General features: G+C 38.3%; 1 non-coding gene across 1 annotated transcript; it reads right to left on the reverse strand.

Moving 5' to 3' along the window:
* Positions 1-831: 831 nt before the first annotated feature.
* Positions 832-964, reverse strand: LOC123456962. The gene has a single exon (XR_006634819.1). It is a non-coding gene; the product is annotated as a small nucleolar RNA SNORA9 (small nucleolar RNA).
* Between the last annotated feature and the right edge of the window lie 11,749 nt (positions 965-12,713).

A 12,713-nucleotide genomic window follows, 5' to 3' on the forward strand; every position in this document is an offset into this window, starting at 1 on the left:
GTGGCTGGAGGCCCTGGTGTGCCCATTCTCTTTCTCTCTCTCTATCTATCTGTCTTTATCACTTTGTCTGTCACTCTCAAATAAATATAAAAAATGAACAAAAAAATTTTTTAAAAAAAATTGAAAACAAATCTTCCAAAGAACAGTGAGGTCAGTGCAAGATACATGGATATCCATTATTATTTTAGAGATAATTTAATAGTTGTAGTCCCTGTTGTAGGCCAGTATTGGCGGGAGCTTGATAGTGGAGAGGGGGCTCATTTTTGGATATGGTTAGGACTTGGTCCTGTCCCACTGAGCAGATCTGTTAGCCAAATCAGAAGCAATTGGTAACTCACCATAGGTGTGTGCCACTAATGTACTTGTGTGAACTTGACATCATGTTGTTTTCTGCTGAGTAGCTTAGATAGATGTTGGTCATTTTCTCCCAATTGCTCATGTAACACCTTCTGGACCTAGACAAGCTAACTGTCTGAGAACTGACTCTCTTCCAGTATCCAGCCAGTTTTCTCCCAGTTCTGCCCCATAAGCACTCAGATCTGAGATCTGAATGACCATAGCAAACGTCACTGTATGAATTCAAAATGGCCACAAAGATTACTAATTTCTATCCCTAATCCTCAGTTGACTGTGCTATTTGAGAAGGAAGTGGAACTTTTAGGGGGTATAGCCTTATGGAAGGCATTGAGACCCATGGGTCCAGCCTTGATTTGTTTCTGCCCAGCATACTGGTTTCTGAAGATGGTGATGTGAAGCAAGGTAATAAGCTAGGCCTCAAGGCCTTGTGATGCTAGTGGCTATTCATGGTTCCTGGTTCTTTTTTGTTTTCACAATTGTCTGAAATTTCTATAACCATGTTCTGGAGAGAGCAGAACAAGGCCTCAAACCATTTCAAAACTGTTCTGGCAAGCACTGTAGGAATGCACAGGGTCACTGCAGACCCAAGCACACTGGAGGCTTGCCTGGTTCCTGGTTCTTGATGATGTTTCTCTGCTATGGATCTGTGGAAGTGACCAGTGTCTTCTGCTATGATCATGCTTCCCCTGACTTCTCTAAGCTTTCAATACACCCTTTTCTCTCATGAGCTGAGAATGGTTTGGTTTTGCTAAGGACCACAAAAGTATCTGCATCAGGTATATTGACACCAAGAAGTAGAACCATTGCTGGGATGAATCTGACCATGTAAGATTTGATTTTTCATTCTTCCAACACTGGTACTTTGTAAGTAATGCTGCCAAGTTCTGCTGAAGGATAGAGTTGAGGTGTGGTGCCCATAGAACTTAGCTGTAGCAACTGATATACACCTGACCTCCAGGAACAAAAAACACCTTCAGCATTCTTACTTCAAGACTTTTTCCTCAAAAGGAATTCAAATTCTACCTATCTTGAACTTTCAATGGGATAAATCTTACCCTCAGGAAATCTTTGATATAGTGTCAGTAAAGAGAAGTAGTTTTCTCTTTATTGAATGTAGTCTGTTTAACAATGACAGCAAAAAACGGTGGCATTTCTCAAGACCCAGACTTTTAAATTTGTCACATTCATTGCCTGCTAAACATTGTAATTCTCATTTATTTCTGTTCTGTATTTGCTTCACTTTCATAGTAAATCAGATTCAGAACACCTAACCAAATCTATACTATACAGTCCACATAATTCTGTCTTATACTTTCTTCTGGAAAGGAATATTACTCCTTTCATCTTAAAATCATGTTTCAGTCTAGAGTCCTGATTTAGTGGTTAAGGCACTTTCCCAAATTTGTCTAACAATCCAGTTTTGATTCATCAGTTCCCATGTTTAGCCAGATGCACAGTGGCATATGCATCTGGAGATCATTTGCAGAGGTAGCAGGCTCTGGTCTGCACAATCTCTCTTTTCCCTCTTTATTGATGTGTTTGCAAATAATTAATAAATAATAAATAAATCAATTTCACTCAAGTTCTCATGTACAATATCAAATGAATTACCTCAGACCCAATTATCAATAAGGTCCTTGGCACATCTAAAATATGAGAGGTGTCCACAGTGCCATTGTCTATTAGTCTCCTGGTCTTTCAGGCCTGTACAGGGAATGGCCCATTTAGCATTGCTTACAGTTGTAAAGATGTGAGACCTTCTTAGTTCACAACTTCAAATCCTCCCATATTACTTTCCCTAATTTAAAATGGATAAGAATCTCATGATCAGGTGTATAGCAGCATGAATACAGTTCTTGTTAGAAATGTACTGGGTTAATTAATATGTACCTAAAATATGTGAAACTGTATGATCAAAGGTTCATTTTCCTGAAAAAGGGCCAATTTAATTTGTGTTTGCATGACTGGACATAAATGCTTCATGGCCTTTGTGTGTCTTTGATGTGTAGTGGGATCTCACTCTAAGCCCAAACTGACCTTGAACTCACAGAGTTCCTCCTCCTTCAACCTTCCAAACCCTGCAATTAAAGGCATGAACCTGCATGTCACAGTGGTTATACATATTAAAATGATGGGGTATAAGATCTGCTGGTACATTGAAGGCCCAACTTAACATTTGTCAATCAAAATAGAAGTTCACACATGTAGGAATAAGTAGCTCACTTTTTCTCTGGAACCCCAATATGTAAACTCAGTGAAGCAACTGAGGAGTCTTCAGCAATCTCTATTGTACCTCTGCTCTACAGGAGTAGTTTTACTTTCAAGCAAAATACTTTCTCTATTGCTATTTGTGTGTCTGTATGTGTGTGCTTCTTTCATTGTCTCAAAGGAAACAAGAACTTTTTAAAGAAACTGGTCTAGGCAGAAACAACCATGACAGACATAACAAACTGGAAGGTATCACGTTATCAGAGGCATGACTACCAACTGTGTGAGGAACTAATGGTATGCACCCAATAACATGGGCCTATAGATATTATATGCTGGCATACCAAGGTTACACAGGTTCTCAACATAAAAATATATTCAAGACCATTTGTGGTGGCTTGAAATATAATATCTACCTTAGCCACATGTGCTTCTGATGAAGTCTCATACATGATTCACAGTTGGAGGAGGTTCTGGGAGATGGAAACTTGCTTCAGGAAATGGGCCATGGGAGCATATATGGCATTCTATGTATCAAGCCACTCTGGCTATTGATTCCTCAGTTGCTGCTGTCTAATGTGTTGTGACACTATGTAAACACTATCTATCTGTTTTCCATGGTTTCCCTGACTTGGTGATGCTTCATCTTTAAACTGTAAGCCAAAATAAACCTTTCTTTCCAGAAACTGCTTTGTGTCTAGCAACAAGAAAGAACCATGAAGAACCATAGAGCCAATGTCAGTGAGTACCACATAGAATATTCTGTATAGCCATTCATCATGGACTCCAGGAAAATATTAAATGCAGAGACTAACAGAAAAAGTGAACAGTTTAGTTTTAGGCTTGTCTGCAGAATAATATAGTCAGCAATACTTTTGATTTGGATTAAAGACACTCATTTGCTACACTCTGATAGATGCAACATAACCCTCGAACTGTCTACCTGTTGCAACTTTATTTCTTGGGAGACCAATGACACTCCAGTAACTAGCAGTAGATTCCTTACTCCTTCCTGCTGGCTCTCAGTAAGTCACAGGCTTCATAATGAGGAAATACCATACTCATTAAAAGGAGGAAAAATCTTTTTGTACCCAGGGACAAACCATGAGGATCAAGCAGAGACTTAGGTGACAATGTACCTTGCAGTATGTATATCAAAAAGACCTTATCCTGCCTTCCATGATCCACCTGAAAAGGCTTGTAAGTGTCCTAGTGTACCATATATGGTGTGAGACACATTTTTCTCTTATTTCCTTGTACAACTGCACCCTCACGTTTTTGAATTTTATTATTTTTAATATGTATTCAAGTTCATGAAATTTATTTAAACACCTGTTATTTTAAAATATGAATATATTAATATCTGATCTCTAGCTGAAATATAAATTATTGTAATTTTGATCAGGAATTGGAGAATCTTTTGGAATTTTTTTTATTTCTTTTACCCCAAATAACAAAACATGCCATGTAAGTAAACACACTATTTTTAGTTAGTGCAGGTAAGGTATGAAGATTGGTGTTTCCACATTTGTATTGAGAAGAAAATAGAACATTTTCATACACAAATTAGCAACTATATTGATTTACATTTTGCTATTGTCTGTTCACCTAATGAATGCCCAGTAAATAGTGGAAAATTATTAATTATAGTCCCCATTGTGTTTATTATACATTCTTATTCATGCATTCCATATGACCACAATACTGTCCCTTTGGTCTCTACCTTCTCACGCTCCAATAGGGTTTCCAAAATGATGAGGGATAGGAAGGTAAAAGCTAGTTCCCTTTTGGTTCCACCACGATATTGTGATGTTCTTTGATCTCAGCCAGTGATGTCTTCATCAATAGGACCTTACCTTTTAGCTCTGGCAGGTAATCAAATGTTTTGGCAATGGCCTGCATTGTCCTATGGACCACATAGGTGTCCTTGCAAACAGCTCACTGTGGCGGACAACGCAACTCTGTGCCTTGGGTTTTGTTGGCTAGAGTCTATGACTTTAAATTTCAGATTTGCCCAGCTGATGCCCAGATGGTCCCTCTCCCCATTGATTGTTGGTTATATCTTGTAGAATTCTAGCCATGGTGAGGGTTTTTGTGGAGCTTGTTAATGTTATTTTACCTTCTGCTTGATTCCCTCCCCATATCCCCTACCCAGTATCCCTCTAAAGCTCAGCAAGTAAAGTACTGGAAATGGCTCTGGGTGAATATACACTTGTTTAGACTGACACAATTTATCACACAGGGCCCAAAGGGTGTCTTTAATTGTGAACAAGGACACATCATCTCTAGTCAGGTCTTCTTTATAAGTACAAGGACACTTGTTACTGGGAGATATGCAAAGTCAAATTCCACCTGACCCCTTGTCTTTTGATAGACAGACAACTAAACACTATAGCTTACTACAGCTTTTTGATTGTGAAATGGAAATGTTCTCCTCACTAATAATCAGAGTTCTTTCCTTGCCTGCATAACTCAGGTAGGACTTGTTGGCAGAAATTAGTTTGATGGTACTCTGTTTTCCCTACTTCCCTCAAAGCCTATTCATACAATGATGAAGCGGCACATTGCAAGGGCTCATGTCCCTTCCAGAAACAAACAATACCTTTCAGCTTGCAACACTTTCCACAGGACCCAGGAATCACAGAAGCTCTTACTGTGGTTTAGCAATGTGTGTTGGAAACCTGAAAGTACATGAGGACCATTTGCAGCAGTAGGTCATGGGTAATGAAGTTTGTGGCATTCCCATACTAGATCCAAGACATAGTCTGAAAGTGCTAGACTTTGCCTGATAGTCACAGTTTCCATTTAGGAAGACACACACACACACACACACACACACACACACACACACACACACACACACACACACACTGGAGAGGGATCATAAGCCAAGACAGACCTGGGAAGCCTATGGTGGCTGCTGTTGCTGACAATATCCTCTAAATCTATCTTGCTGATAAGTATGTAGGTTTGATGGTTAGGCAGGATTACTTTAAACTCAAGGCCATGAGTTGCTTACAGGTGAGGGGAGGCTTTCTTGACTGTCTGAGGGAATTGCTCCATGATCCCTTTTCAAGACACTCTTTTTTTTAATCAAAAGATGCATCATTTTGTATGCACAGGCCATGAAATCTACCAGTATCTCTGATAAGCTCTTAGAATATCATTCTCTAAGGTCTCATTTGAGGGTGGAGTCCTTGAGGAACTGGCCCTTCCTTACCTCTGAGCCCTTTTTTCACATACTGTATGTGCAACTCTGTTAGCAGTGTTATTTATACATATAGTTCCCTTAGTGTAATGAAGGAAAGATGCATTGCTCAGAAATTCCTTGAGTTCCTGAATCTGACGATTGTCTTAGCTCGCCTTCTCATGTTTAGGTAAGTTATTATTTTCCCTGGGCCTGATGAGGAAGTTTATTTATGTGATAATGGAGTTTGGTTAATATAATATGTCACTGGAACACCTGCATCAGAAAAATGAGATATTTTAACTTCTTCTTCAGTTTGGAGTACCTTGGCTTTGGCCATGATTGACACCCCCCTTACGTGATTTCCAAAGAGCTGCACTCAAATCACCCACATATTCTTATTCTGATCAGTATGAATGCCATGCTGATGTGCCTTTAGCCTCTTTTGAAACTGTTTGTGCGCCAGAATTTCTACTCACATGTAGTACTTTTCTACTCTCCTTGAAATATGTTTTCTATGAGTACATAAGCCTTTAAAATACATATTATATTCACAAGTCACAAATTATCATTGAACCAAAACTCACTGAAATTTTGCTTATCCTTTTCAGACTGGCAGTTTATTCTAATACATACTTTATTCATTATACCAAACTGTGGGTGTCATAGTGAAATTTTCCCTATTTCCCCTTCATTGTTTGAGATATAAATCTTAATTTTTTCATGTATTTTTTCTGTTTACCTTTAGATTTGTTTTTCACTGTTTCAAAAATGTATATTGCACTGTGTTCTTATTTTCTACTAGGTTTTGTTTCACTGTATATTACAAGTATGTTGTACTGTGTTATAATGAAATAATGTGATCCTATGTAGATAACATTACACTTATTTAACCCCCCAGTCAAACTGAACCACTAATAATCCCCTCCACGTACCAGTGGCTGTGCCATGGAAGAGAAAGAATTCCCCCACCCCTAGGAAACACTAAAAGAATATCCTTACCTCCTCAGGAAGGGGAGTGGCACCATAACACCCAACCCATCCACTATAGCTGTTAAACATTTGAACTAAAAAAGCTGTGGAACCTGTTCAAAATTTTCACATGAAAAAGACAATCCTAATTCTGTAACTCATTTTAGTACCTGACATCTCATGTATGTCAGGCGGGCCCAAACTCTCAATATAGTTAAGGATGGTCAAGAAATCTTATGTGGCTACCTATACTTACAAAATGTTGGCATCTGTGCTTTGTGTTTCTCGTATTTTCACATACTCTATTGTGACAGGACTCTTTATCATCTCCAACTATTGACATATTGCCAGCCAGTAGTGCCCCCTGCCAACCATGGTCAGGGCTCTATTAATGAGACATTTGTGCTTTGTTATTTTCTAAGAAATTGTTTATTTATAAAGTACTTTTCAAGGTTTTCACTTTAATTTGTATTATTTTTCTCAATAATTAGGTGAAAATGCTACCTATTTGTACATTATATATAATGAATGACAATGAAATATTCTTTGGAAAGCATTTTCATAATGGAAGGTAAAATATTTACAACTTAAACTATAATGACAGAAGCCCAATTATCTGTAGCTAAGATCCACATATGAGAGGGAACATGCGGTGCTTGGCTTTCTGGGCCTGGGTTACCTCACTTAGTATAATACTTTCCAGATCCATCCATTTTTCTGCAAATTTCATAACTTCATTTTTCTTTACCTGTGAGTAGAACTCCATTGTATAAATGTGCCATATCTTAATTACCCACTCATCAGTTGAGAGATGTCTAGGCTTGTTCCATTTCCTAATTATTGTGAATTGAGTAGCAATAAACATGGTTGAGTGTGTACTTCTAAGGAAATGAAGTGAGTCCTTAGGATATATGCCTAGGAGTGCAATAGCTGGGTCATATGGTAGATCAACTGTTAGCTGTCTTAGGAGCCTCCACACTGATTTCCACAATGGCTAGAACAGATTGCATTCCACCAACAATGTAGAAGATTTCCTCTTTTTCTATATCCCTGCCAGCCTTTATGATCATTTGTTTTCATGATGGTAGCCAATCTGACAGGAGTGAGATGGAATCTCAATGTAGTTTTAATCTGCATTTCCCTGATGACTAGGGATGTAGAACATTTTTTTATTTTTTATTTATTTATTTTTTTCTTTCTTTTTTTTGATTTATTCGTTTTCTTTTCATCAAATACAGGCAGTTTGGTACCATTGTTTAGGCTCATCTATGATCTACCCCCTCCCATTAGACCCTCCTAGTTGATGTAAATGGGTTGTGCATTGTGGAGTTAGTCCCCAGTTATTGGTATGCTAAATGTCTCTGCAAATCATGACCCATGTGACTCTGACATTCTTTCCGCCCCCTCTTCTGAAAAATTTCCCTGAGCCATGTTGGGTTCATTTTTGGTCTGCTTCAGTGCTGAGGTGTTGGGGGCCTCTGAGGCTCCGGCTCTCTGATTTGGTAGGAGTTGATTTTCCTCTGCGTTGGTCTCCTTCCCCTTTGTGCTGGTATCCCGTTCACAGGAAAACATCACCCTTGCTTGTTTCACCAATTGTCCTTAGTTTCAGTTGAGCCCCTTTTGTGGAGAAGCAGGGACACTCATTCACTGTTGGTGGGAATGCAGGATGGTACAACCACTCTGAAAAGCAATATGGAGACTCCTAAAAAATGCTGACTATAGAAATACCAACAGACCCAGTTATACCCTTACTGGGCATCTACCCTAAAACCTTCAAACCAAAGGCCAGAGAGATTTGCTCAACCATGTTTGTAGCAGCTCAATTCATAATAGCTAAAAGCTGGAATCAACCCAGATGTCCATCATTAGAAGAGTGGATAACAAAGATGTGGTATATCTACACAATGGAATTCTATACAGCAGTAAGAAAAAACGACGCAAAGAAATTTGAGGAGAAATGGTTGAACCTGGAACAGATCATTCTCAGTGAACTTACCCAATCACAGACAAAAAATCGACACATAGTCTCACTCATCTACAACACCTAACCTGAATCTACCCAAGATACCTTACATACTCAGCAAGCACCTCATGGACTAGACAATAGGATTAATGGGGAGGGAGGAGAGGGCATCGAAGGGGTGGGAAACACTAATCTGGACCCAAACGGCTTTGGTACCATAAAATTCTACTTCCTAAAAGTCAGACCAAGTGGCTGAACCTTCACTAGACCTTTACAGGAAACACCTGAACCACAAGACACTGGAGAGGGTAGGATCAAGACTAACCTAAATCTTCTACATCTTCCCTCCCTCCCTCTCCCCCTCTCCCCTCTATCTCTCTCCTCTCTAACTCTTATATATTAGTTATGTTTTTCCTCAATCTATTAGTGGGCACTGACCTGTAACCCCCACTTCCAGATTGGGGCTACCATCCACAATGAGCTTTTGATCAGAGAAACCTACAAGGTTTCCCAAAACAATGACTTCTGTCAGAGTACTTGATGACCCACCAAAGGCCAGTGGTAAGACCCTATTGCTGAAGACTCCATATGCAGCTGATACGCAAAATTGAACGGCATGGCTGGAATCCAGGAGAGAGTCAGTCCCCAGACAGTCAGCGTGTCTAGTGCCAGAAGGTGCTACATGGGCGACTGGGGGAAATGACCAATATATGTCCAAGCAACTCATTGTCTAATCTAATTAGCAACAAATAACCTGACGTGATACCCACACAAGTGCAATAGTGGCACACAACCATGGTGAGGAACCAACTACTCTTGATTTGGCTAACTGATCCACTCAGTGGTACTAGATACATAGCTGGAGCTGGGAAACAAGTCAGAACCATACCCAAACACAAGCCCACTCTACAATATCAAGCTATCATCAATCATGGGGTACAAGAGGGCCTACACCTATCAAACTGTCTATCAAAAAAGTAAGTGTTATTTCAATTTTCTGGGTGCTAACTTACTCTCCGTTGGAGGATTGTAATCTGCTTCTCTTTTTCAGATAGATGCAGATCCTATGGAGAGAGCTGCCACAACATACCTCAAAAGGGGCTCAACTGACACTAAGGACAATTGGTGAAACAAGCAAGGGTGATGTTTTCCTAGAACATTTTTTTAGATGCGTATACACCATCTGTATTTCTTCCTTTGAGAACTCTGTATTTAGCTCCATAGTTCATTTTTTCAAATTGGCTTGTTTGATTTATTATTTAACTTTTGAGTTCTTTGTATATCATAGATATTTATCCTCTATTAGATATATATCTGGCAAAGATTTTTTCCCATTCTCTAGGTTGCCTCATAGCTTTATTCACAGTGTCCTTTGCAGTACAAAATCTTTGTAGTTTAATGAGGTCCCAGTGGTTAATATCTGGTTTTATTGCCTGAGCAATTGGGGTTATATTCAGAAAGTCTTTGCCAAGACCAATATGTTGAAGGGTTTCCCCAACTTTTTCCTCTAGCAGTTGCAGAGGTTCAGGTCTGATGTTAAGGTCTTTAATCCATTTGGATTTAATTCTTGTGCATAGAGAGAGAGAAGAATCTATTTTCATCCTTTTACAGATACATATCCAGTTTTCCCAGCACCATTTGCTGAAGAAAAGTCTCCAATGAGTATTTTTGGCATTTTTTTTTATAAAATATCAGATGGATATAGCTACCTGGACTTACATCTGGGTCCTCTATTCTGTTCCATTGATCTACATGTCTGCTTTTGTGCCAGTACCACACTGTTTTTGTTACCATGGCACTGTAGTATAGGTTAAAATCAGGTATGGTGATACCACCAGCCTTATTTTTGTTGCTCAGTATTATTTTACATATTCTAAGGTTGTTTTTTTTTTTTTGTCAGATTTGCTAAGAGTTTATCAATCTTGTTTATCCTTTCCAAGAACCAACTCTTTGTTTCATTGATTCTTTGGATTGTTTTTGTTTCTATTTCATTAATTTCTGCCCTAATCTTTATTATTTCTTCCCATCTACTAATTTTTGGTTTGCCTTGTTCTTCTTTTTCCAAGGCTTTAAGGTGATGCATTAGGTCATTTACTTGTTACCTTTCTAATTTGTTAATATAGGCACTTAAAGTTATAAATTTACCTCTTAGGAGTGCCTTCATTATGACCCAGATATTTTGGTATGCTGTGTTCTCATTATCATTTGACTCTATAAAGTTTTTGATTTTGTTCTTGATTTCTTCATTGACCCACTCATCATTTAGTAGTGTGTTGTTTAATTTCCATGATTTTGTGTATGCCCTATAGCCGTTCTGGCTATTGATTTGTATTTTGCTTCCATTGTGGCAGCAATAAATTGTAGGATCCTGCTTCTTAATACAGTCTGTAAATCTATGTCTTTTGGTTGGGGCATTATGGCCATTGGCATTAGGAGATATTATTTAAAGGTATGTATTTATTTTTGACATTTTTTGTAATTTTTCCAGTTTTACCTTTGCTCTCTTGTGTTAAATAATATTTGAGTATTGTTTGTTTTTCCCAGTTCCTTATATGTTTGCTTTTCTTTTTCTTCAGCTTGGAGGATTCTTTCATGTATTTTGTAGAGCTGCTTTTGTCTTCAAATACTCCTTTAGTCTGCTTTTGTTGTGGAATGTCCTTATGTCTCCATATATTTGATTGAATAGCATTGCAGGATAAAGGTAACCTTGGTTGCCAGTTGTTATCTTTGAGAACTTGGAATGCATCACTCCACACCCTTCTGGATTTTAAAGTTTGTATTGAGTAATCTGTTGTAATCCTTATAGGCTTGCCTTTGGAGGTAACTTGATTTTTCTCTCTAACATCTTTCAATATTTTTTCTTTGGTTTGTGTGTTTGGTAGATTGATTATAACATGGCAAGGAGAGTTTCATTCCAGGTTTTGTCTGGCTGGTGTTCCTGTATCTGCGTTGGCACCTGCTTCCCAATTTGGGGGAAGGTTTCTCCTACAATTATTTTAAAGAGACCTACTATGCCTTTGGAGTGAAAATTTTCTCCGTCTACTATGCCCTGAATTCTTATGTTTGATCTTTTCATAGTGTCTCAAATATCTCTAAATTCCCATTCATACTGTTCTATTAGTTTGTCTTTCTCTTTCTTGTAGTGTATTAGATCTGTCACCTGGTCTTCTAGCTTAGATATTCTGTCCTTTCCTTCATTCATTCTATTGGTGAGATTTTCTACAGAATTCTTTTTTTTTAATTATTTATTTATTTATTTGAGAGCAACAGACACAGAGAGAAAGACAGATAGAGGGAGAGAGAGAGAATGGGCACGCCAGGGCTTCCAGCCTCTGCCAACAAACTCCAGATGCGTGCGCCCCCTTGTGCATCTGGCTATCGTGGGACCTGGGGAACTGAGCCTCAAACCGGGGTCCTTAGGCTTCACAGGCAAGCACTTAACCGCTAAGCCATCTCTCCGGCCCTCTACAGAATTCTTTTTATTTCAATAACTGTGTTATGTATTGCTAGTAATTCTAACTAGTTTTTGTTTATTATTCCTATTTCCTTATTTATGTCCAGTATTGACCTCTTCATTTCATGAAATTGGGGTCCTATATCTTCTTTGATTCCTTTGATTTCTTCTTTGACTTCTTTGAACATACTTATAATCATTCTTTTGAAATCTTTCTCAGGCATTTCCTCTAACTTTTGCTCACTGGAGGTCGTTTCTGATGCATTAATACTTTTTGGTGAATTTATATTGTCTTGATTTTTGTGTTTCTTGTGCTATATTATATATATTTTTGCATCCTGGATTATTTAATGATTGTATTTTCTAGTTAGCTGGGTATTATTAGAGGTATCAATCTGATATTAATATCTTCAGAGTAGGAGCATAAGGTGCTAGGTGTGGCTTTCAAGACTCTCAGAGTATATACATATGTAACCCTAGGTGTTGGAATTTCCTGCTATGAGCATATTCAAGTAGGCCCAGTGGAACCAAATACAGATAGTTTCTACAATTTAACTAAACAATGTACAATT

This window comes from Jaculus jaculus, chromosome X, assembly GCF_020740685.1.
Source record: "Jaculus jaculus isolate mJacJac1 chromosome X, mJacJac1.mat.Y.cur, whole genome shotgun sequence".
NCBI classification, from domain to species: Eukaryota; Metazoa; Chordata; class Mammalia; order Rodentia; family Dipodidae; genus Jaculus; species Jaculus jaculus.